This window comes from Ornithorhynchus anatinus, chromosome 11 (genome assembly GCF_004115215.2).
Source record: "Ornithorhynchus anatinus isolate Pmale09 chromosome 11, mOrnAna1.pri.v4, whole genome shotgun sequence".
NCBI lineage: Eukaryota > Metazoa > Chordata > Mammalia > Monotremata > Ornithorhynchidae > Ornithorhynchus > Ornithorhynchus anatinus.
Window position 1 is genome coordinate 51,557,848 of NC_041738.1, and position 23,694 is coordinate 51,581,541.

A 23,694-nucleotide genomic window follows, 5' to 3' on the forward strand; every position below is an offset into this window, starting at 1 on the left:
TGTCTTTTTTTCTCCTTCAGTCCTCATTTCTTTCCTTCCCCCCCATGTCCCAAAGCCAGACAGTTGCATATCTGACAGAACGGAGTCGGCGCAGACACTCAGTACAGTGCTTAGCCCTCCGTAGGTATTTATTTATTAATGTCTATCTCTCTCTCTAGACTGTCGTATTGAACTCTCCCAAGGGCTCAGTTCAGTGCTCTGCACATAGCCAGTGCTCAATAAATATCATCGATTGATTTATTGTAGCCACTTCATAAATACCGCTGATTAATTGGGTAAACTTACGGGGGTAGCCTGGTCAGGATGTTCTATTCCAGTAATGTTCAGTGATGGATCATCTCTAGAGAATAATTGTGGCATTAAGCGCTTACTATGTGTTAAGCGCTCTAGATCAGGCAGCGACAGCCCAGGGCAGACGGGCCTCGATGAGGGCCCATCTGATCGGGTCCGAGGGATTCCTGCTGCTTCCCAGCGTTGGAGGTTCTGTCCCTGAAAATGACACGACTGCTCCTGGGCCCCTACCTACATGCCAGATCTCCCGACCCCGGGTCCCGACCCCCGGGGTGAATTACGGTGGCCAGTTACCCGCTTTAATATTGGGCTGTCTGGCTACCGGCTGCTCTATCCTCTGTCCGGGACAGATCCCTCAGCAGACGCCGTCAGGTCTGATATTTTCGTTTCCAGCCTTTCTCCGCCCAGGTTGGTTTGAAGGTGGGAGCTGAATGCTCTGGTTTCGGAACCAGTTCTCTAGACTGTAAGCTCGTTGTGGGAGGGGAAAGGGTCTGTTTATTGTTATATTGTACTCTTCCTAGTGTTTAGTACATTGCTCTGACATAGTAAGCGTACAGTAAATGCGATTGAATGAATGAATGGATGAACAGCCTGCGTTCCAGTCTGGCTCTGCCCCTTGTCTGCTGGGGAAGTCACTTAACTTCTCTGTGCCTCAATCACCTCATCCGTACGATGGGGATTAAGATCGTGAGCCCCATATAATAATGTTGGTATTTGCTAAGCCCTTACTGCGTGCAGAGCACTGTTCTAAGCGCTGGGGGAGATGCAGGGTGATCAGGTTGTCCCACGTGAAGCTCACAGTTAATCCCGATTTTACAGATGAGGTAACTGAGGCACAGAGAAGTGAAGTGACTTGCCCAGTAACCCAGCTGACAAGTGGCAGAGCCGGGATTCGAACCCATGACCTCTGACCCCCCAAGCTCGGACTCTTTCCACTGAGCCACGCTGCTTCTCTAGACTGCGAGCCCGTCGTTGGGCGGGGGTTGTCTCTACCTGCTGCCAAATTGTCCATTCCGAGCACTCAGTCCAGGGCTGTGCTCACAGTAAGCGCTCAATAAATACGATTGAATGACAGGGGCTGGGTCCAACCCGATTAGCTTGTATCTGCCCCAGCGCTTAGAGCAGCGCTTGACATATAGTCAGAGGTCATGGGTTCGAATCCCGGCTCTGCCACTTGTCAGCTGGGTGACTGTGGGCAAGTCACTTCACTTCAGAGAAGCAGCGTGGGTCAGTGGAAAGAGCCCGGGCTTGGGAGTCAGAGATCATGGGTTCGAATCCCGGCTCTGCCACTTGTCAGCTGGGTGACTGTGGGCAAGTCACTTCTCTGGGCCTGTTACCTCATCTGTAAAACGGGGATGAAGACCGTGAGCCTCACGTGGGACAACCTGACGACCCTGTATCTCCCCCAGAGCTTAGAATAGTGCTCTGCACATAGTAAGTCCTTAACAAGTGCCAACATTATTATTATTATTCTCTGGGCCTCAGTTCCCTCATCTGTATAATGGGGATGAAGACTGTGAGCCTCACGTGGGACAAGCTGACGACCCTGGATCTCCCCCCGGCGCTTAGAACGGTGCTCTGCACCTAGTAAGCGCTTAACAAGTACCAACATTATTATTATATAGAAAGCACTTAACAAATCTTGTTATTAGTATTATTATTTAGTAAGGGTTTAACAACTAATTTGTAAAAGAAAGCGAAGAGAAAGGAGCGGGTTTCTCTCCGGCAGTGGGTCTGGGCAGAGGCCAGCCGCTGGGGGGCGCTGTTGCTCTACGGATTGGCCGCCGGGGCCCGGGTCGGGCCTACCCGGCCTGACTCTCATGGAAAGGTCACTGTGCCCCCACTCACCAGCCCACGGCTTTTCCTGGAAGCCCCTTGGCCAGTCTTTCCAACCCCCCTCTCCCCCCAGTTGGGGTGACCGCAGAAGGGCCTTGCCCAAGGCCCGAGGCCAGCCGGAGGGAAGGGGGTCAAGTTCCGGATCTCGGCTTCCCCGCCGGCCGCCGAGAAAGTCCAGGGTCGGCGACGCCGTCTGGGTTTCGTCAGGGAGAGACTTGGTCCGAGGAAGGAGCGGCTCGAGGGATTGTTTCAGGCGGGGGCTTCGGGCCCGTCCGCTCAGCGTCAGGGATCGGGGTGAGGTTAGGGAGTCGCGTGATCAACCCGGGAGGAGCCCCCGCGGGCTCGGGCCCGAGCCAGTTGGCGGTCTCAGCTCCCTTCTCACTCTGGGGGTCTCTGAGCGCCCCCTGAGTACATTCGACACCCTCCCTGGGGCGATCTCGGCTCCGTTCTCAATTTGGGGGTCTCTGAGCACCCCCTGAGTACAGACACCCTCCCTGGGGCGATCTCAGCTCCGTTCTCACTTTGGGGGTTCCCGAGCATCCCCCGAGTACAGACGTCACCCTTCCTGGGGCGATGTCAGCTCCAATTTCGCTTTGGGGGGTCTCTGAGCATCCCTTGAGTACAGAGGACACCCTCCCTGGGGCCGGCTGGTGGGGAGAATTCCAGGGGGAAGGAGGATGTGGGGGAAGGAAGCGCAGAAGCTACCCACCCTCAGAATAATGATAATGATAATAATAAGAATGACAACGGAGGAGGTTGTGCTCACCAAGCACCGTGCTAACCACCGAGGTGGACACAATACGATCAGCTCAGATACAATCCCTGTCCCACAAGGGGCTGACGAAAAAAGAAGGGGGAGGAGAAGACAGATGTTGAATCCCCATTTTACAGGTGACATTTTACATTTTACACCCTCCTCGTTAAGATGACCGGGGAGGGCCCGCTGCTTTTGGTCCAGGAACTGCTGGGTTTAGAAATGCAGATCAGAAAGTTGCTGTGATCGAAGATCGAGCATCCTAAATGTCCCGGTTCTGAAGACCACCCTGGGGCCTAGAAACCCGAGTGACAGAATGGTATTTATTAGGTGTTGAATGCGGCCTATGGTATTAAGTGTTAAATACGAGAGGAGCAAGTCATATTCCCTGCTCATAGGGAGTTTTCAACCCAGTGGGAGAAAAAGACGTTCAGAATGCTTACAAGCAGTAGCCAGGCCGAGCTCAGATAGAGAATAGAACAAAGGTGCTAGGATGAAGTATCAGAAGGATCAGTTGAATGTACAACTGAATATCCAAGGAGACATATGGTTGTGGAGGATCGATCGATCGATCGATCGATCAATCAGTGGTATTTATTGAATGTTTACTGCGTGTAGAACGCTATACTAAGTGCTTGGGAGAATACAGTACAGTAGTCCTCACCTCCGCCAAACTAATTCTCTTCCCCTCTTCAAAGCCCCACTTAGAGCTCACCTCCTCCAGGAGGCCTTCCCACACTGAGCTTCCCCTTTTCCCTCTGCTCCCTTCCCCTCCCCTGAGCATTGTGCTCGTCCACTCAATTGTATATATTTTTGATTACCCTATTTATTTTGTTAATGAGACGTACAACCCCTTGATTCTATTTATTGCTATTGCTTTAATGAAATGTACATCCCCTCGATTCGATTTATTGCTATTGTTTTTGTCTGTCTGTCTCCCCCGATTAGACTGTAAGCCCGTCAATGGGCAGGGACTGTCTCTATCTGTTGCCGATTTGTACATTCCAAGCGCTTAGTACAGTGCTCTGCACATAGTAAGCGCTCAATAAATACTATTGAATGAATGAATGAATCCCTGCCCACGAAGAGCCTACAGACTAGAAGGGGAGGCAGACAGACAGAAAATAAATCACAGAGGAATATGTACATAAATGCTGTAGGGCTTGGGGTGAGGTGACTTTACAAGGGGTACAGACCCAAGCACATAGGTGAAATTGAAGGGAAGGCATATAGGGGAAGTGAGGGTTGAGTTAGGGAAGGTCTTTTCGAGGAGATGTGATTTCACTAGGGCTTTGAAGATGGGGTCAGTGGTGATCTGTCAGATAATAATAATAATGACATTTGTTCAGGGCTTAATATGTGCAAAGCGCTGTTCTAAAACGCTGGGGGGGTTACAAGATGATCAGGTTGCCCCACGTGGGGCTCACAGTCTTAATCCTCATTTTACAGATGAGGTAACTGAGGCACAGAGAAGTGAAGTGACTTGCCCAAAGTCACACAGCTGCCAAGCGGCGGAGTCGGGATTAGAACCCATGACCTCTGACTCCCAAGCCCGGGGTCTTTCCAAGCTCCGGACCGGCGGGAGGACACGGCCAAGGGGTCAGTGGGGAGACAGGCGAGATCGTGGTACAGTGAGCAGGGTGATTTTGGAGGAGCGAAGTACGTGAGATGGATTGTAATAGATCGGTGAGATAAGGCAATAGGGGGATATCTGACTGAGGGCCATAGAGTTGACGGTAAAGGGTTTCTTTAGATGCAGAGATGCATGGTCAGTTTGGGGAAGTTTGGGTGGAGATGTCCTGAAGGCAAGGGGAAATGCGAGACTGCAGAAAAGGAGAGAGATCAGGGCTAGAGATGGAGATTTGAGAATCATCTGCATAGAGGTGGTGGGTGAAGCATGGGAGCAGATGAGTTATCCAAGGGAGTGGGTGTAGATAATGGAGAGAGAAGAAGGTGACCCAGAACTGAGCCTTGAGGGTATAAATGTATAAAGCTAGAGGTGACTCGGGGAACAGAGAATGAATCAGAAATCGAGCTGGAGGAGGTGGATTTTAGGAGGGTTTTGAAGATGGAGAGGGGTGTGGCCTGAGGGACTTGGGAAGGAATAGAATTCCAGACTGAGGGACACAGGGCGGATGAGGACCTGGAGGGAGGAGATTCAAGAGCAGGGGAAAATAGAAGATGAACTTGGGAGGTGTGCAGATGGTGAACCCCCTCAGCACCGTACTCGTCCGCTCAACTGTATATATCTTCATCACCCTATTTATTTTGTTTATTTTGTTTAATGAGATGTACATCACCCTGATTCTATTTATTTGCCATTGTTTTTATGAGATGTTCTTCCCCTTGACTCTATTTATTGCCATTGTTCATGTCTGCCCGTCTCCCCCGATTAGACCGTGAGCCCGTCGAGGGGCAGGGACCGTCTCTATCTGTTGCCGACTTGTCCATTCCAAGCGCTTAGTACAGTGCTCTGCACATAGTAAGCGCTCAATAAATACTATTGAATGAATGAATGAACGGGGGAAGGGAGCTGACACGTAAGAAAGACAAAGCTGGTGGAGAGCCTTGAGGCCAGAGAAGCAGTGTGGCCTAATGGATAGAGCGTCGATGGACCTGGGAGTCAGATGGACCTGGGTTCTAATCTCGGCTCCGCCGCTTGTCTGCTGTGTGACCTCGGGTAAGTCACTTAGCTTCTCTGAGCCTCAGTTACCTCATCTGTAAAATGGGTAATCCCCAGACTGTGCGTTCCACGTGGGTCACCGACTGTGCCCAATCTAATTAGCTTGCATCCACCCCAGCATCTAGTACAGTGCTTGGCACTAATAACATTGATTACAACACCAAAAAACCAACTGTGAGTCCGCGACTCACGCACTGATTTCCAAAATCACATCTCCTCCAGGAAGCCTTCCTTGCCTAGATTCTCATCTTCCTATTTCCCTCCCTATTGCCTCACCTATTCATGTGAGTCTTCATCTAGCACGAGAAGCAGCGTGGCTTAGGGGCATAGCATGGGTTTGGGAGTCAGAGGTCGTGGGTTCTAATCCCAGCTCCGCTACTTTTCAGCTGTGTGACTTCGGGCTGAACTTCTCTGGGCCTCCGTTGCCTCATCTGCAAAATGGGGATTATGACTGTGAGCCCCACGTGGGATAACCTGATTACCTTGTATCTATCCCAGTGCTTAGAACGGTGCTTGGCGCATAGTAAGTGCTTAACAAATACCATCATTATTATATTCCCTTCACTTTCCCCCCTCCACAGACCTCTTGTACATTCCTAACCTGTAATTTATTTTAATGTCTGTTTTTTCCCCCTCTACATCCCAAGATCCTCGAGGGCAGGGACCGCTTCTACTGTACGACTCTATCGAACTCTCTCGAGCGTTTAGTGCAGTGGTCTGCGCAGCCTGAACATTCAATCGCTTCCATTGATTGACTCCTTGCCTTTGAGTCAACCTTTCTTTGCCACAGAGAGATTACTCTAAACTCCTGAACAGGGTGTTGCTCGGATTTGCAATTAAAACTGATTGTTAGGCATTTTGCAGCTAGAAAAGGCCTAATGATAATTAAAGCAGAAGTCAACCGAGATCATCATGGGAGCAGCAGCTCTAGGGAAATAATACCAGTGAAGGGAAATACCTCAAGACTGAGCAAAAATACCCTCCTGAACACACCTGTAATCAAGATTCAAAACCAAGGCACTCCATTCCCTTTGCAAACGATTAAGTCATGAAATCAACCCTGCATCCTACTGCCATACTGATTATTGGCTTGATTCTTTCCACCCTGTTTATTTCTAGGAATTCTGGAGGCATCCCATTGATATCATCTATTGCTTATTCCTAACTTGAAAAAAAAAAAGAAAAACAAAAGCAAAACACTGATGCAAGTGACAGGGAATTAAAAAGAAAATCTCAAATTCCTAATGCGGAAAATGTTCTTTGATTTCATCTCGTCCAGTCCCCTGCCTCCAGGCCCAACAGACCTGATAGGGAAGGGTGGCTATTGTCTCAATTAAGGTCTCCAGAACTGGTGATTTCTCAGCTTCTCTCCTTGGTCTATTTGTGTGCCTATTCTGGTCGTGGAAGTCCTTGCTTATATCTAACTCGAGCCCCTAAATGCAAAGTAGTTGACCTGCGTGGAAGAAGAGAGCGGTTTGCTCTTCTTCTGTTCGTTAAAACCTCCATCGGCTCTCTCGGGGGGGGCGGGGGGGGGCGGGGGCGTTCTCATGCAACTCACCGATAACAATAATCACTGTGTTTTCTGTTAAATGCTACGTGCCGGTCACTGTACTGAGTGTCGGGGTAGGCAGAAGATAATTGGGTTGGACACCAATCCCACTGTCCCACATGGGGTTCACAGTCTTAATTCCCATTTTACAGATGAGGAAACAGAGGCACAGAAAACTGAAGTGACTTGTCCAAGGTCACCCAGCGGATAAGAGGTGGAACTGAGATTAGAACCCAGGTCTTTTGACTCCCAGGCCCATGCTAATAGGTCAAGCTGCTTCTCAAAACACTTCCGTTGCCTCTTTCATTCGAGGTGGGCCGGGAGATTGAGTTGAGCAGATTAGATTAGACTGTAAGCCAGTCAATGGACAGGGACTGTATCTGTTGCTGATTTGTCCACTCCAAGCGCTTAGTACAGTGCTCTGCACATAGTAAGCGCTCGATAAATACTAATCAATGAATGAATGAGCAAACTGGGAATAGAGAAGCCCTGTAAGAATCTCGGATGGAAATCCCTCTACATCCCTTCAGATTTCTCTCTGGGGTCTGTGGGTTGGAGGTCTTCGGGATCTATACCTGTCCTTCCCACTTTCTGATGTCTCCGCTGAAGGGTCAGGACGATGGTTCCTCAGAACAAAAGGGTTAAAGCTGGAGCAGGGCCACTTTAATGAGCAATTATCATTCTCTTCCACCGGGACCTCTGCACCCCCGAACCTCCAGGTGCTCCGGCTTCAGAAGAGCCCCTCCAGATGTGCGAGCCTGTGACATAAGGCCCTGGAAACCCTGGTTCTCTGGAGGCCTCGGAACGGTTGCCGGCAGCAGCAGCGACTACTTAACTAATTGGCCCGGGCTTAGCCCGACCCAGAGGTGAACGATGAATCCCTGCGGCTTCTTGAGGGGCCGTGGCGTGGAAGAGGGGATAAGAGCACTTCAGACGTGCAGAACAGAGGCTGGTTCTTAGGGAGGAGGGCTGTCTCTTCCTCGTCAGCTCTGAACTCACCGTTCCGGTTCAGAAACTGCCCCTTCCATCCTTGCGGATCCCCTGCCTGAGGGAGAATGGTTCCCTTGCCGAGCTGTAGGCTTGCCCCCAACCCCCCCGATTCGAGTTCCCCCAAAAAATATGGATTGAGAAGCAGCGTGGCCTAACGGATACGGCTTTGGCCTGGGAATCGGGGGACCTGTGTTCTAATGCCGTCTGTCACTTGCCTGCCGCCTGACCCTGGGCAAGTCAGCACGGCTCAGTGGAAAGAGCCCGGGCTTGGGAGTCAGAGATCATGGGTTGGAATCCCGGTTCTGCCACCTGTCAGCTGGGTGACTGTGGGCAAGTCACTTCACTTCTCTGTGCCTCAGTTATCTCATCTGGAAAATGGGGATGAAGCCTGTGAGCCCCACGTGGGACAACCTGATCACTCTGTATGCCCCAGCGCTTAGAACAGTGCCCTGCACATAGTAAACCCTTAACAGATACCAACATTGTTATTATTATTAAGTCACTTCATTCATTCAATAGTATTTATTGAGCGCTTACTATGTGCAGAGCACTTATACTAAGCACTTGGAATGCACTTCACTTCCCTAGGCTTCAGTTTCCTCATTTGTAAGATGGAGATTCAGTACCTGCTCATCCTCGCTCTTTGACTGTGAGCCCCGCATGGGACGGGGACTGTTTCTGACCTGCTTATCTCAGCACAGTGCTTGGCACAAAGTAAGTGCTTAGGAGGTACCACAATTATTATCATTATCCCAGGGGTTCCCTCTGGGTTTTAACAGAGGAAGCGGTGCACAAAACCAGGCCGTAGTCCTGAGTTCAGAGAGTCTTACCCATTCCCCAACATTCCCCTCCACCCTGCCCCTATCTTCTTTCTTTTTTTCGTTTTCTTTTTTTTAATGGTATTTGTAAAGTGCTTACTATGTGCCAGGCACCGTATTAAGCACTGGGTTAGATAGCTCCAAGCCAATCCGACTGGACACAGGCCATGCCCCACCTGGGGCTCACAGTCTTCATCTCCACTTTGCAAATGAGGTAATCGAGACACAGAGAAGTCAAGTGATTTGCCCAAGGTCACACAGCAGGCAAGTGGCAGAGCCAGAATTAAAACCAAGGTCCTTCTGACTCCAAGGCCCACGCTCTATCCACTAGGCCACGCTGCTTTCTTGTGTATTGCACTTACACCTCTATTCATTTCGCATTCAATTACCGATTTTTAAAATATTGATTCGACTGTTATACTGATATTGAATTCTTGGTTTGTAAATACGTTTATGTCTTTCTCCACCATTGGCAGGGAAGCTCCTTATGGGCAGGGGAGACAGAGGACATTTGGATTCAGCATCCTCGGTATTCTAATTGCCAAATAGAATGGGCTAAAGGCTGCGTAATAGCTCAGAATAAGGAAAAAACTCTCCGGTGGTTGGGCTGAATTCCTACTTTATATCCCGGCTAGACTACCGTGTCAGCCTTCTCTCTGACCTCCCTTCCTCCTCTCTCGGCCCGCTCCGGTCTATTCTTCACTCCGCCGCCCGGCTCATCTTCCCGCACAAACGATCTGGGCCTGTCACTCCCCTTCTTAAACAACTCCAGCGGTTGCCCGTCGACCTCCGCTCCAAACAAAAACTCCTCACTCTAGGCTTCGAGGCTCTCCGTCACCTTGCCCCTTCCTACCTCTCCTCCCTTCTCTCTTTCTACCGCCCACCCCGCACGCTCCGCTCCTCGGCCGCCCACCCCCTCGCCGTCCCCCGTTCTCGCCCATCCAGGCTGCGACCCCCGGGCCGCGTCCTCCCGCGGTCCCGGAACGCCCTCCCTCCTCACCTCCGCCAAACTGATTCTCTTCCCCTCTTCAAAACCCTACTTCAAACTCACCTCCTCCGAGAGGCCTTCCCAGACCGAGCTCCTCTTCTCCTTCTACTCCCTCTACCGCCCCCCCTTCACCTCTCCGCAGCTTAACCCTCTTTTCCCCCCATCTCCCTCTGCTCCTCCCCCCTCCCTTCCCATCCCCTCAGCACTGTACTCGTCCGCTCGACTGTATATATTTTCGTTACCCTATTTATTTTGTTAATAAAATGTACATCGCCTCGATTCTATTTAGTTGCCATTGTTTTTACGAGATGTTCTTCCCCTCGACTCTATTTACTGCCATCGTTCTCGTCCGTCCGTCTCCCCCGATTAGACCGTGAGCCCGTCAAACGGCAGGGACCGTCTCTATCTGTTGCCGACTTGTTCATTCCAAGCGCTTAGTGCGGTGCTCTGCACATAGTAAGCGCTCAATAAATACTATTGAATGAATGAATGACTCTTGTTGGAGTGTTTTATAGGGGAAGAGATACAGAGCAAGTGAAATAAGACTGGACTTTTTACCCCCAGAGAAGCAACACAGGATTGGGAGCCAGAGGAGCTGGGTTCAAATCACAGCTCTTCCACTGGTCTTCTGCATGACCTTGGACCCTAACGTGTATTTTTTTTAATGAAGCTTGTTAAGTGCTCGCTATGTGCCAGGCACTGAAATAAGCACTGGGGTAGATATAAGATAATCAGAATGGACACGGTCCGTGTCCCACGTGGGGCTCACAGTCTTAATTCCCATCTTTCAGATGACGTAACTGAGGCACAGAGAAGTTGAGTGACTTGCCAAAGGTCAAACAGCAGATAAGAGGCAGAGTCAGGATTAGAACCCAGTTCCTTCTGGTTCCCAAGCCTGTGCTCTCTACATTAGGACACACTGCTTCAGAGTCTTAGTTATCTCATCTGTAAAGTGGGGATTCAATTCTCTTCCCTCCAATTTAGACTGTGAACCCCAATATGGGACAGAGACCGCAGCCAACCTGGTTATCCTGCATCTACCCCACTGTTTCGTATAGTGCCTGGCACAGAGTAAATACTTAAAAAGGACCATTAAAAACAACAACCCTCCAAGTCTGAAAAGGATTGGAGGCTTGAAAAGATAGCATTCCCTCAAATTCTATTTGAGAGTAAAATCATTTCATAATGGACTTTTCTCCAGAATACGATCCCATGTGATTGATCAAACAAAGGATCCTTGAGCAAAACACTCCTTCAACTCCTCCTCTCCTGCCCCACAGAGAATATAAACAAGGTAATTCCTGGAGGGTAATAGAAAAGGATCATGCGGTCATTCTTCCGAATTGAGAGACAGTTCTGGCATCCCAAATGTTCCCATCAGCTGACTCTAGCGCTTATTTATTCATGCCCCTCCCCAGCACTCTTCTCTCTATATTTTTATGTACTTGTACATTCGATTATTTATTTTGACTACCTGGTTGTAAATGTCTTTCTAAGGGTCTTCCCCGTTAGACTATACGCTCCTTGTGGGCAGGTGATGTGTACTTCCCCAGTGCCTAGTACAGAGCTCAATAAACCCGACTATAATTGTGGTTTTTGTTACGTGACTACTATATGTCAAAAACTGTACTAAATACTGGGTAGATACAAGATAATCAGGTCAGTCTCAGTCCCTGCCCCACATGGAGCACACAGTCATCCGCTACTATTGCTAATAATAATGACCGGTACTCCTCTTACTATCCCAGGGTCAAAGACTCAGCGGATCATCACATCCGGACCCCTGCCTTTGAGCTGAGTTGCAGCGGAGTCTTCATCGCCCGGCGTCCAAAGTTATGACTCGTTCTGGGTCCTGAAGTTGGGATGGGGTGACCGCTCCGGCATCTCGAGATCCATCACCGCAACCCATTCGCCTAGAAATGTCATCTAAGAGGTAAACCCAGTTGGCACTCCCGTTCAAAATTCACCCCGACCACAGGAGCCCGATGGAGGAGAAATTGCCAGTCCGTATGATGGGTGAAAAGGGTCAGTCTCCATCACTGCTATTTACTAAGAGATTACAGAGAGAGCACTGTACTAAATACTTGAGAGAGCACGGTACGAAAGCGTTGGAGAAGCTGTGTTGCCTAGTGGAAAGAGCATGGGCGTGGGAGTCGGAGGTTCCAATTCCGACTTCGCCATTTGTCTGCTGTGTGACCTTGGGCAAGTCACTTCGGTTCTCTGGGCCTCGGTTACCTCATCTGTAAAATGGGGATTAACTCTGTGAGGCTCCATTTGGGACATGGACTGTGTCCAGCCTGATTAGTTTGTCTCTACCCCAGTGTTTAGGACAGTGCCTGGCACCTAGTAAGCGCTTAACAAATGCCATAAAAAATGACTTGTCAGAACGAACGTTGCCCACGGGAAGCTTACAGACTAGGTGGGAAGATGGGCATTAAAATAAAGTGTACAGGAATAAGTACGTAAGTGCTTTGGGGTTGAAGGCGGGCGGAATATCTAGCTTAAAGGGTAAAGATTCAGATGCATAGGTGAAGTATTAGGGAGGTAGTGAATGGGTGAAATTAGAACCTAATTAGGGAAAGCCTGTTAGAGAAGATGTGATTTTTAGGAGGGTTTTGAAGGTGAAAAGAACGGTGGTCCGTCCTTTACGAAGGGAGTGGAATCCCAAGTTGGCAGTGGCGGGATAGAAGAGGAGCAGAGTGTGTGGATTGGGTTGTAGTAGCCATTTGTCTGCTTTGTGATCTTGGGCAAGTCACTTAACCTCTCTGGGCCTTATTTTCCTCAACTGCAAAATAGGGATTCAACACCTGTCCTCCCTCCTACTTAGAGTGTGAGCCTCATGTGGGACGGGGACTGTGCCCGACCTGTTTAACTTGTATCTCTCCCAGGGCTTAGAACAGGGCTTGTTATACAGTAAGTGCTTAACAAATACCAAAAAAAAAAAAAAAAAGATTATCGAGGTAAGGTAGGAGGGGGAGAGCTGCCTTAAAGCCAAAGGTAAGGAGTTTCTGTCTGATATGGAGGTGGATGGGCAACCATTGGAGGTTTTTGAGGAGTGGGGAGCTACGGCCTGAATTTTTTTTAGAAAATAATCTGGGCAGCAGAGTTAAGTATGGACTGAAGAAGGGAGAGACAGGAAGCAAGGAGAAAAGCGAGGAGGCCGATGCAGTAGTCGGAGAGGGCTGTGAGAAGTGCTTGGATAAACGTAGTTGCGGTTTGGATCGATCTCGAAAGGGCAGGTTCTAGAGATGTTGTGACGGGATTTGGTGACAGACTGAACATGCGGGCCTCCCTACCTTCAGCCTCTCCCTTTTCCAGTCCATAGTTCACACTGCTGCCCAGATCATCTTTCTTTAAAAAAAAATCAATCGGAGAGCGTTTCCCCACTCCTCAGAAACCCACACAGTTGCCCATCCAACCACACATCAAACAGGAACTCCTTACCACTGGCTTCATGGCACTCGATCAGCTCTCTCGCTCCTGCCAATCCTCCCTCCTTTCCCGCTGCAACCCAGCCCACACACTTTGCTCCTCTAGCGCCGACCTACTCATCTTGCCTCGCTCTCATCTCTCTCACTGTCGATCCCTTGCTCATCCTTGCCTCTTGCCTGGAACTCCCTGCCCCTCATATCCAGCAGACCACACTCTCCCCATCCTCAAAGCCCTACTAAGACATCTCCTCCAGGGAGACTTCCCTGACTATCGTCCGATCTCCCCACACTAGTCTTCCTCCCTTCTACGTCACCTAGAGAAGCTGCAGAGCTTAGTGGAAAGAACACTGTCCTGGGAGTCAAAGGACCTGGATTCTAGTCCGTAGCTCTTCCAGTTGTTTGCTCTGTGGCCTTAAGCGAATCACTTAACTTCCCTGTGCCTCGGTTCTCCTGTTGTCCCTTCTACTTAAACTGTGAGCCCCTGCAAGTCAGGGAGTGTGTCCAACCTAATTAAAATCTATCTTCCCCAGTGCTTAGAATAGTGTTTGACACAGAGTAAGTTCTTTAACAAATACCACAAAAAAACCAATCTATGCGTTGGTTCTGTCTCCCACTAAGCACTTTGATACTCCCCTCACCTCCACCCTCGCAACACTTATTTTGCTTCCCTTACCCGAAATTTACTTTAATGTCTCTCTCCCCTACTAGTTTGTAAGTTCCCTGAGGGCAGGGATGGTGACTACTACTCCTATTAATAAAAATAATGATGATATTTGTCAATAGGTGCTAAGCGTTGTCCCAAGCGCTAGGGTAGATCCAAACTAATCAGGTTGGACACACTCCCTGTCCCACATGGAACTCACGGTCTTAATCCCCATTTTAAAGATGAGGTAAGTGAGGCCCAGAGAAGTGAAGCGACTTGCCCAAGGTCACATGGCAGACAAATGGCGGAAAAGGGATTAGAACCCACGACCTACTGACTCCCAGGTCTGTGCTCTATCCAAGACACCATGCTTCGTGCTCTCCCGAGTGCTTAGTACAATGCTCCGCAAAATAAGCCCTCAATAAATACCATGGATTGATCGACTGAGAAATATTTCTCTCGTCTCTCCCCCCTTCCCCTCGCATCACCCAACATATTGTCCCTCCCCGGGCCCTGCGCCTTTCTGTTCTTTAACTCCACTAAGTTTAAAAATTAATGGAACGGGACATAGCGAGACACTGTGGACATAAAGCAGAGCCCGAACGGATGTAGGCCCAAACTCTGAGCAGGAGATGCCGTGGTGCGTGTGTTTCACTTTAAACCACTGTGTCAGAACTCATTTATCGTTTCTCATTATCTGCTCAACGCTGACTGAGAATATCCGCCCGTTCGACTTGAGAAAAGAGAGACTTCCTGTGACACGGTGTCATTTTTCTCCAAAAGGAAACACATGTGGAGCCTCGCACTCAGAACAATATCGAGGTGCTGATAGCCAGAGTCTCCAGTCACATGACAGGAAACGATACGCGGGTTAGCAGTCCTACCCAGGAGCCTCTGGGAGCAATGCTTCTAGGGGGCGGGAATGGAGGAGATAAAAAAAAAGAATACGTCTTGAAGGCAATTTAAAAACAGGCTCATAAACGGGGAAGGAATCTTACTTCTACTTTGATTTACAATCTTTCCCTCTCTGAGGTAAAGCCCTCCACATCTGCGTTTTGATTTGACTGCTGAGATGGAGCCTTTGGTGTTTGAATGGGAATAAGTGGATTCCGCACACTGAGGTGAGATTGAGTAAAATCGAGCGAGGCGGAAGGCCCTGGGGCTCTACCCGGCGCTGAACCCGGCTGAGAAAGAGTTTCCGCCCAGGCCCCAGATGACAGCCTTGGCCTGAGCCTGTCCAGCCTCAGCTCTGGGCTGGCTGGGAGATTGAACGGAGGGGAGAGGCAGCCTAAAGCCCTCCGGGAATTGGAACTCCGGGCAAGGCTTCGAACACGCACTTTGCGGGCTTCAACAGCGCAACACAACACAGCCCTGAACCCGGTCTAGACCTGAATCCAGTCCAGAAATCCAGAAAGTGATTACACCGAGGTAATCACAGTTCCCGCGCTGCCCTCTTCGATAAATTCCCCAAGACCTTATTTTTCAGGGGTGTTTGTTGGTCTCCGGAACAGGTGACGAAAGGAGACCGGCATTGCTTTCCCTGCAGATTTATGGAAGACCGGGCAGAGGGAATTAGGAGAAGCAGCCTGGTCTGGTCAGTCAGCCGATCGTATTTATTGAGCGCTTACTGGGTGCACTGTACTTAGAATAATAATAGGTATAGTACTCTTGCTATTGTTTTAATGAGATGTTCTTCCCCTTGATTCTACTAATTGCCATTGTTCTTGCCTGTCTGTCTCCCCCGATTAGACTGTAAGCCCGTCAAAGGGCAGGGACTGTCTCTCTCTGTTACCGATTTGTATATTCCAAGTGCTTAGTACAGTGCTCTGCACATAGTAAGCGCTCAATAAATACTATTGAATGAATGAATGAATGAATAAATGCTTACTATGTGCCAAGCACAGTTCTAAGCACGAGCACTGTTCTACGCCGGTGGTTGGGAGAATACAATATAACATTCTAACAGACACATTCCCTGCCTGGTGGAAAGGGCTTGAGCCTGGAAGTCAGGAGAGCTGGGTTCTAATCCCAACTCTGTCACTCGCCTGTTGTTTGCCTTGGGCAAATCACTTCTCTATGCCTCAGTTTCCTTATCTTTAAAATGAAGATTCAATATCCGTTCTTCTCTTCTCCTTTGACTGTGAGCCCCGTGATGAACTGGGACTGTCCTACCTGATTAGCTGTATCTTCCCCGGTGCTTAACACATAATAACCGCTTAACAAATGTCACCATTATTATTATGCATCAAAACATCTCAAGGACCGGATCTGAGGATGGACCAAGGACAGGAGAAGAATCGATTAATTTGACCCCGGTGGGTTTCCAAAGCAGCCGTTCCCAAAGAGCTGCGGAAAAGACCGAGCACAAAACATGCGCGTGGGGCTCAGCCTTAGCTGCCAGGTAAGGAGAGCAAATTTGAGTTTGTCCTTTTCAAGGCCCAATCTGCTCTGCTGCCAGGAAACCATGACATGGTCCTTGCCCACCACCATGTGATCCTTACCCTCAAGGAGTTTACAATCTACCAATCAATCAGTGATATTTACTGAGAGTTTACTATGGGCAGCACACTATACTAGCGCTTGGGAGAGCACAGTACAACAGAATTAGAAGGCACATTCCTTGTCCATAAGGAGCTTACAGAATAGAGGATGAGCTTCACTCTAGAGGACTATAATCTAGTGAGGAAGTGAACTGTTTTGTCCACGAGGCACACGTGGATATGGATTTTGTGGGCTACAGAATTCATTTATGCTCTCACTCTTGCAGGCTAGTTAAGGACCCATTTTTCTTCCAGTTATTATTACTGAAAAAAAAACCCAACTAGCATGATCACACCTACCTACATGCTCTGCTCTTAAAATCAATCAGACTGACCAAATGAAAGCTGGACAGGGGGCCTAAAGAGAAATTAAATATGCTCCATCTCTCTCCTTCAATCTGGGAGGAATGAATGTGTATACTGGGCAGGCAATGCAGGTGTTCTCTAAAGTGAATGGAGGGGTCACAATCAATCGGTGGCATTTATCGAGCACTTTCTATGTGCAGAGCACTCTACTAAACACTTGGGAAGAGAAGGAATGGAGGCAAGTTGGGGAGCGGTGAGGGTGGTGTTGGGAAATCAGGCTGGGGACAGAGCACAGTTTGCAAGTTGAACAGTTTCCCTCTAAACTGTAAGCTCGGTGTGGGCGGGGAACATGTCTACCAACTCTGTTGTATTATACTCTTCCAAGTGCTCAATACAGTGCTCTGCACGCCGTACATGCTTAATAAATACCACCGATTGACCGACTGTAATTTTTCCACCGTGCTTGGAAAATATCTGAAACCCGTAAACTCTTTGAGGATGAGGAATCATGATTTCTAGACAAGCTCAAGGGAAGAGAGGCAGCAGGACCCATTGGAAAGAGCATAGGATCAGGAGTCAGGAAACTCGTGTAATGGTCCCACCTCCCCTACTTGGTTCCTGTTTGCCCTTAGGTAAGTCTCTGTCCTTCCATTTCCTCATCTGTAAAATGGGGGTAAGATACCTGCTCTGCCTTCTTCCAAGCCTGAGCCCCTTGCGGGATAAGGACCGCGTCTGAACCGATATCTCGGATTCACCCTAGTGCTTGGTACGCAGTAAATGCTGAATATAGTTATATCCCATTATATATATATCCCATTATATCCCATTATAGTTCTGCTCTTATTGTGTGTCCTCAAGTGCTTCGTGTATTTCATAGGGCACTTAGTACATGGCTCTATGTGGAATCGGCACTCAAAAAATACTAATAACTGGAAATGATTTGCCCGGGGATTGATCGGATCTTGGAGGGCTGACCTGACTTGAGCCTCGGGGCCTCCCTTATAATAACTGTGGTATTTGTTACGTGTCTATGGTCTCAGTCTAAGGGGAAGGGAGAATGGGTATTTAATCCCCATTGTAAAGATGAGGAAACTGAGGCAGAGGCACGACTTGGGGTGGAATGGGGATTAAAACCCGGGACTCCCGATTCCCAGATCTGGGTTCTTTCCCCTAGGCCACATTACTTCCCTAGGGAATAATTTAGATGAGGGTGAGGGCTAACCACCTGTGGAGAGTGGTCCAGGTGCAACCTCTCCCTAAAAGACCATCTCAGGAATCCTTTTATCACTCGTCCATCACAGCTGAGCTCTGATCATCAATCCCGCGACATTGCAACACTTGATGGCCGGGGATGACATCTCGCAGAACGGATGGGATCAATACGATTCTGTTGTTGTTGTCGTACGCCGTTGAGTCGTGTCCAACCCATAGCGACGCCGTAGACACATCTCTCCCGGAACGCCCCACCTCCATCTGTAATCGTTCTGGTAGCGTACCCATAGAGCTGTCTCGATAAAAATATGGAAGTGGTTTACCACTGCCTTCTTCCGTGCAGTCAACTTGAGTCTCCACCCTCGACTCTCTCCCATGCCGCTGCTGCCCAGCACAGGGGAATTTTAACTTATAACAGATTGCCTTCCACTCGCTAGCCATTTCCCCAAGTTAGGAATGGAATGGATATACCTCTGCTTGACTCTCCCTCCTGTAGTCGAGACTGAGAGAGTACTGGAAACTCTTTTAGACTGTGATTGTCTCTATCTGTTGCCGAATTGTACAGTCCAAGCGCTTAGTACAGTGCTCTGCACACAGTAAGCGCTCAGTAAATACGACTGAATGAATCAATGAACTCTGAGAGGGGCAATATGATTCTACAGATCCCCAAGCTAGTCAGTGTGACCTGGGGTGGAGTAGCTGGGATCGATGATATGAGACTAGCACTCCAACTGCCTGCAGCGCCCAGCTATAACCAAGAAATGCCTGGTATTTTTCTAATAATAATAATAATAATTGCTCTTATTATTTTATTTGTTAAGCAGTTATTATGGGTCAAGCACTGAGCTCTAAGATACAAGTCAATCAGATTGGACAAAGTCCCCTTCCACTTGGAGCTCACATTCTAAGTAGGAAGGAGAACAGATATTGAATCCCCATTTTACAGATGAGGTGACTAAGGCATAGAGGACTCAAGTGACTTGCCCAAGTTCACTCAGCAAACTGGGATTCAAACCCAGGTCCCCTAACTACCAGGCCCATGTTCTTTCTCTAGACAACCCTGCTTTCTCCATGATACTCAGAAGATGTCATCTCTCCTGGGCAGGAAAAGCCCCTACATCTTTGAGCTGAAGTTGAGGCTCCAGGGACTTATCTGGGAGTTTTCTGAGTGAATTATTATTCTTATTATTTTTGAGGATATTTTTAACTCATATTAATAATGATGGTATTTGTTAAGCCCCTACTATGTGCCAAGCACCCTTCTAAGCGCTGGGGGAGATACGAGGAAATCAGATCGTCCCACGTGGGGCTCACAGTCATAATCCCCATTTTACAGATGAGGTAACTGAAGCACAGAGAAGCGAAGTGACTTGTCCAAAGTCACACAGCTGACAAGTGACGGAGTCGGGATTAGAACCCACGACCTCTGCCTCCCAGATCTGTGCTCTTGCCACTAAACCACGCTGCTTGCTATTTGTCAAACACTGTTCTAAACCCTGGGCTGGATACCGTTAATCATGTTGGATCTAGTGTCTTTCCCAAATAGGGCTCAGGGTCTAAGGAGGGAGAGCAGGTAATGAATCCCAGTTTACAGATGAGGAAGTGACCTGCTCAAGATCACAGAGCAGGGAAGAAGCAGAAGCTGGATTAGAACCCAGGTCCCGTGACTCCCGGGAACTAGCTCTTTCCACTCGGCCAAGCTGCTCGTGAATGGCGGGAGATGGCCTCAGTGGCAGCCGGATCCGTCTGGGACGTCGCAGTCATTCATTCATTCAGTCGTATTTATTGAGCACTTACTGTGTGCAAAGCACTGTACTAAACACTCAGGAGAGTACAATATAACAACAGACACGTTCCTGCCCACAACGAGCTCACACTCTAGAGGGGGAGATAGACATTATTCTAAATAAATAAATAGATAAGTGAATCAATTACAGATATACTCACGTGTACTGTGGGGTTGGGAGGGAAGACGAATGAAGGAGCAGATGAGAGCGGCGCAGAAGGGAGTGGGAGAAGAGGAGGGCTTGGTCAGGGAGGGCTTCTTGGAGGAGATGTGCCTTCATTAGGGCTTTGAAATCGGGGAGAGCAATTATCTGGCTCATATGAGAAGAGCAGCTCTCTTTGGGCTGAAACAAACACACCAACCAGGCAGTGGACCATCTTTGGGAGCTGGGAACGGCAGTCTTACTTCCTCCTTCTCAGCTTCCTTCTTATTTTATGATTTTTCTAGTATCTGTTGAGCGCTCAACTCTGTGTCGGGCACCCACTTACACCCGGAGGAGAAGCAGCGTGGCTCAGTGGAAAGAGCCCGGGCTTGGGAGTCAGAGGTCACGGGTTTGAATCCCGGCTCTGTCACTTGTCAGCTGGGTGACTGTGGGCGAGTCACTTCGCTTCTCGGTGCCTCAGTTCCCTCATCTGATTAACTGTGAGCCTCACATGGGACAACCTGATTACCCTGTATCTACCCAGGCGCTTAGAACAGTGCTCTGCGCATAGTAAGCGCTTAACAGATACCAACATCATTATTATTATTCATCCGCGTCATCTTTGAACATGAAGGGCAACTCTAAACCTATCTCTCTGGGTCAGAAGATTCTCAAATGAGACGACGATTCTTCTCGTCCCTCTTACTTCCCAAGCTTCCTCCGCCACCCGCTCCTTTTTCCCACACTCACCTAACCGAATCGTTACCTGAGGCCACATCGTTTCTGGTAGAATCGCACGTCCCAGCATCTTTCAGTCTGACCGTGGTACTGATCGAGCGCTGTACCGAGCACTTGGGAGAGCGTGATAGAGTTGGTAGATATGTTTCCTGCCTAAAACGAGCTTGCCGTCTGGAGTTGGAAACAGACTATAAAATAAATTACAGGTGGATATGACACAAATACTGAGGGTGGGCTGAATATCAAGGGCTGAAAAAATACAGATCCAAACGCGTAAGTGACAAAGGAGGGAGTGGCAGGAGGGGAAACGAGGCCTTAGTCTGGGAAAGCCTCTTGGAGATGTGATTTTAATAAGGTTTTGAAGGTGGGGAGAATGGTGGTCCTTCACATAGGAAGGGGCGCTATGTTCCAGTCATCTCGACAGCCTGGGTTATTGGCATCGGTAGGAGGGAGAGGAGGAGTGGGCCAGGGAGAGATAGGAGGCTTCTTTGATTTTATTTTTTCGTTCCCTACAAAATATCTAATTTACTTGTTAAAACCAATCCCGCGTTGTTTATTCTGCCTGTCTATTTTTTGGTCCTAATTGATACTAATTAAAATCAAAATAAAATTACCGCTGCAAAACTTGGCTGGGGTTTTGATCAGCTGCCAGCCTGCTCACCACCAGTGAAAGTTGCAATATAAACACTTCCCATTTAGGAGGCTCGGGGTATTTTAATAATGCATGGAAGTAGGGCCTCAGGCTCCCCAAATTCCTGGTGACTTTTAGTCCGGAAAGCGAGGAGAATGGGGTTCAGGATTCACGATTAAGAAGGTTTTTCATTTTTTTAATATCACTGGTGAGCAAGCAGAGGAGTATGTGTGTGGGGGGGGGGGGGGGCGGTGTGTGTGTGCATAGTTATATAATGTGTCAGGGCAAGCTGGAAAAAAAATCTCCTTGGTGGATCCAACCCACAGAGAAGAGCCCAACAGCCATGATTGACAGTTGCTGCTGACTGTGCCAGGGTACACACACAACACACTCCTACTCCTGCTCCAAAACCCTACCCCCATTTGGGTCAGGGCACACCGAATGCTCTGAAACCCATCTATTCCTCCGAGGTTGCTCGAGGTCAGTTTCTGAGGCTGACCACGCTGCCCCGATTAGCGCCGAGTGCCTCTGGACGCATGAAATATCATCGACAAGGCCAGTCTCGGAGAGGGGGTCTGATCTTCAAGACGACAGCGCAGAATATATGGAGACAGGCCTCATCAATAGAGGTCAGAACAGCCATGAAAATAAGCCCAACCCGGGACATAAAAGAAATCGGGGCAGGCCTAATGGAAATCAGGCACAGGGCCAGGGAGCAATTTATTAACAGAGTTGGCTTTTCCTTTCTCTTCCCTTTGTGCTAGGTTTTTCTGGGAATGTGGGTTTTCGTTGGGGGCAGTTGGAGGATGGGGGGTGGGGAGGGGAGGGACACTCTGATATTCGTTTCTCCCCCGAAGAACTGCGCAGCAAATTGGAAAAGGAAAAAAAGCACAGCAGAGGAGATCACCCCTGCCGCGCGTGGCTCCCATTCCGTCGTCAAGCCGAGGAAATGAATATTTGGGATTTAAGCGTGCCCGGAAGACAGGCCCCAAGTCGGGTCGACTTCAGACATTTTGTTTTCTGAGGCACAGAGAATTACGCTACCGTCTCCTGTAAGTATGACGCAGCAATCCGTACGACATCACTATTTCAGGCTGCGTGTGCGAGCGGTGTAATGTAACACTGCATTACATTCAACCCCTGGAACCTAGAGTGTTTTTAATAACGATAATAGCGGTATGTGTTCAGCAGTCACCATGTGCCAAGTTGTAAGTGCTGGGATAGATACAAGATAATCGGGGTGGACGCAGTCCCTATCACACGGGGTGCTCACAGCGTGAGCAGGGGGGAGAGAGGGATTCCGTAGAGGAGAAAATGAGGCATAAAGAAGAGAAGCGATTTGTCCAAGGTCACGCAACAGGCACGCGGTAGGGCCGGGATTAGAACTCAGGTCCTCTGACTCCCAGGCCTGGGCTCTTACCTCTAGGCCATGGTCTGGTGGATAAGGGGAGCCTCCCAGATCACCGGTGACACAGGCGCCGCTTCTGATTCAGGCTGGGCACTTTTCAATCTTTAACCGTGGCTGCCTACCGACCCCCCCCGGTTACTGAACCGCACCACTGCTCCCCCAGGCCCCACTCTTCTGAGGTGGCTCTCTGAGGCGGTTGCTTATCCCAGGTATTTTCTGAAGTCGGCCGCTACCCGCGGAGCATCCAAGCCGGAACGGGACGTTGTGGCGAAATAAATCCTCTAGGAAAATCCCTGGGGGCCGTCTACGTGAGCGCCGAGGGTGCTAGTCCCAGCCGGATGTCTTTGCTCTCTGAGCTCGGTGAAACGGGAGCCACCGGGAAGAAGCAGTGTGGTCTCGCGGGAAGAGCACGGGCCTGGGAGTCAGGGGACCCGGGTCCTAATCCCAGCTCTGCCATTTGTCTGCTGTGTGACTTTTGGGTAGGTCACTTAACTGCTCTGGGCCTCCAAAATGAAAATGATCTCTAATGATCTCCAAGGTGATCTCCTTATCAATAAAATGAAAATTACAACCTGTGTTACCTCCCCCTTAGACCGTAAATCCCAGATAGGACGGGGACCGTGCCCAACTCGATAATCAACCTCAGTGCCCGGCACATAGTAAACCCTTAACAAATACCACGTTATCAATAGACGGACGGGGAGGAGACAGAGGGAGGATCGCGGTGAATGTGGGTGAGCACAATATCAGTTTTGACCCTGGAAAAGAATTTTGAAATGAGAGGACGTTTGAAAACAGATTTGCCAGGACAACGGCACTGGTAATGGTGGCTACACTCTCAAAGCCACTCCTAGGCTCAATCATGAAGGCTGGACATTAGGAAGGCCCTGTCTGCATGTCCTGAACAGGGGCAGGTCCTGAGGGACAGCTGAGAGAAAGGCAGAGGGA

General features: G+C 49.2%; 1 long non-coding RNA gene across 1 annotated transcript in view; it reads left to right on the forward strand.

Annotated features, from left to right (window-relative positions):
* Positions 1 to 15,611, forward strand: part of LOC114815001 — a 36,362-nt gene extending 20,751 nt beyond the window's left edge. The window contains exons 2-3 of the long non-coding RNA XR_003762792.2: positions 11,658 to 11,842; positions 15,016 to 15,611. This is a non-coding gene — a long non-coding RNA (uncharacterized LOC114815001). The remainder of the gene's footprint in view (positions 1 to 11,657; positions 11,843 to 15,015) is intronic.
* The last annotated feature ends 8,083 nt before the right edge of the window (positions 15,612 to 23,694 follow it).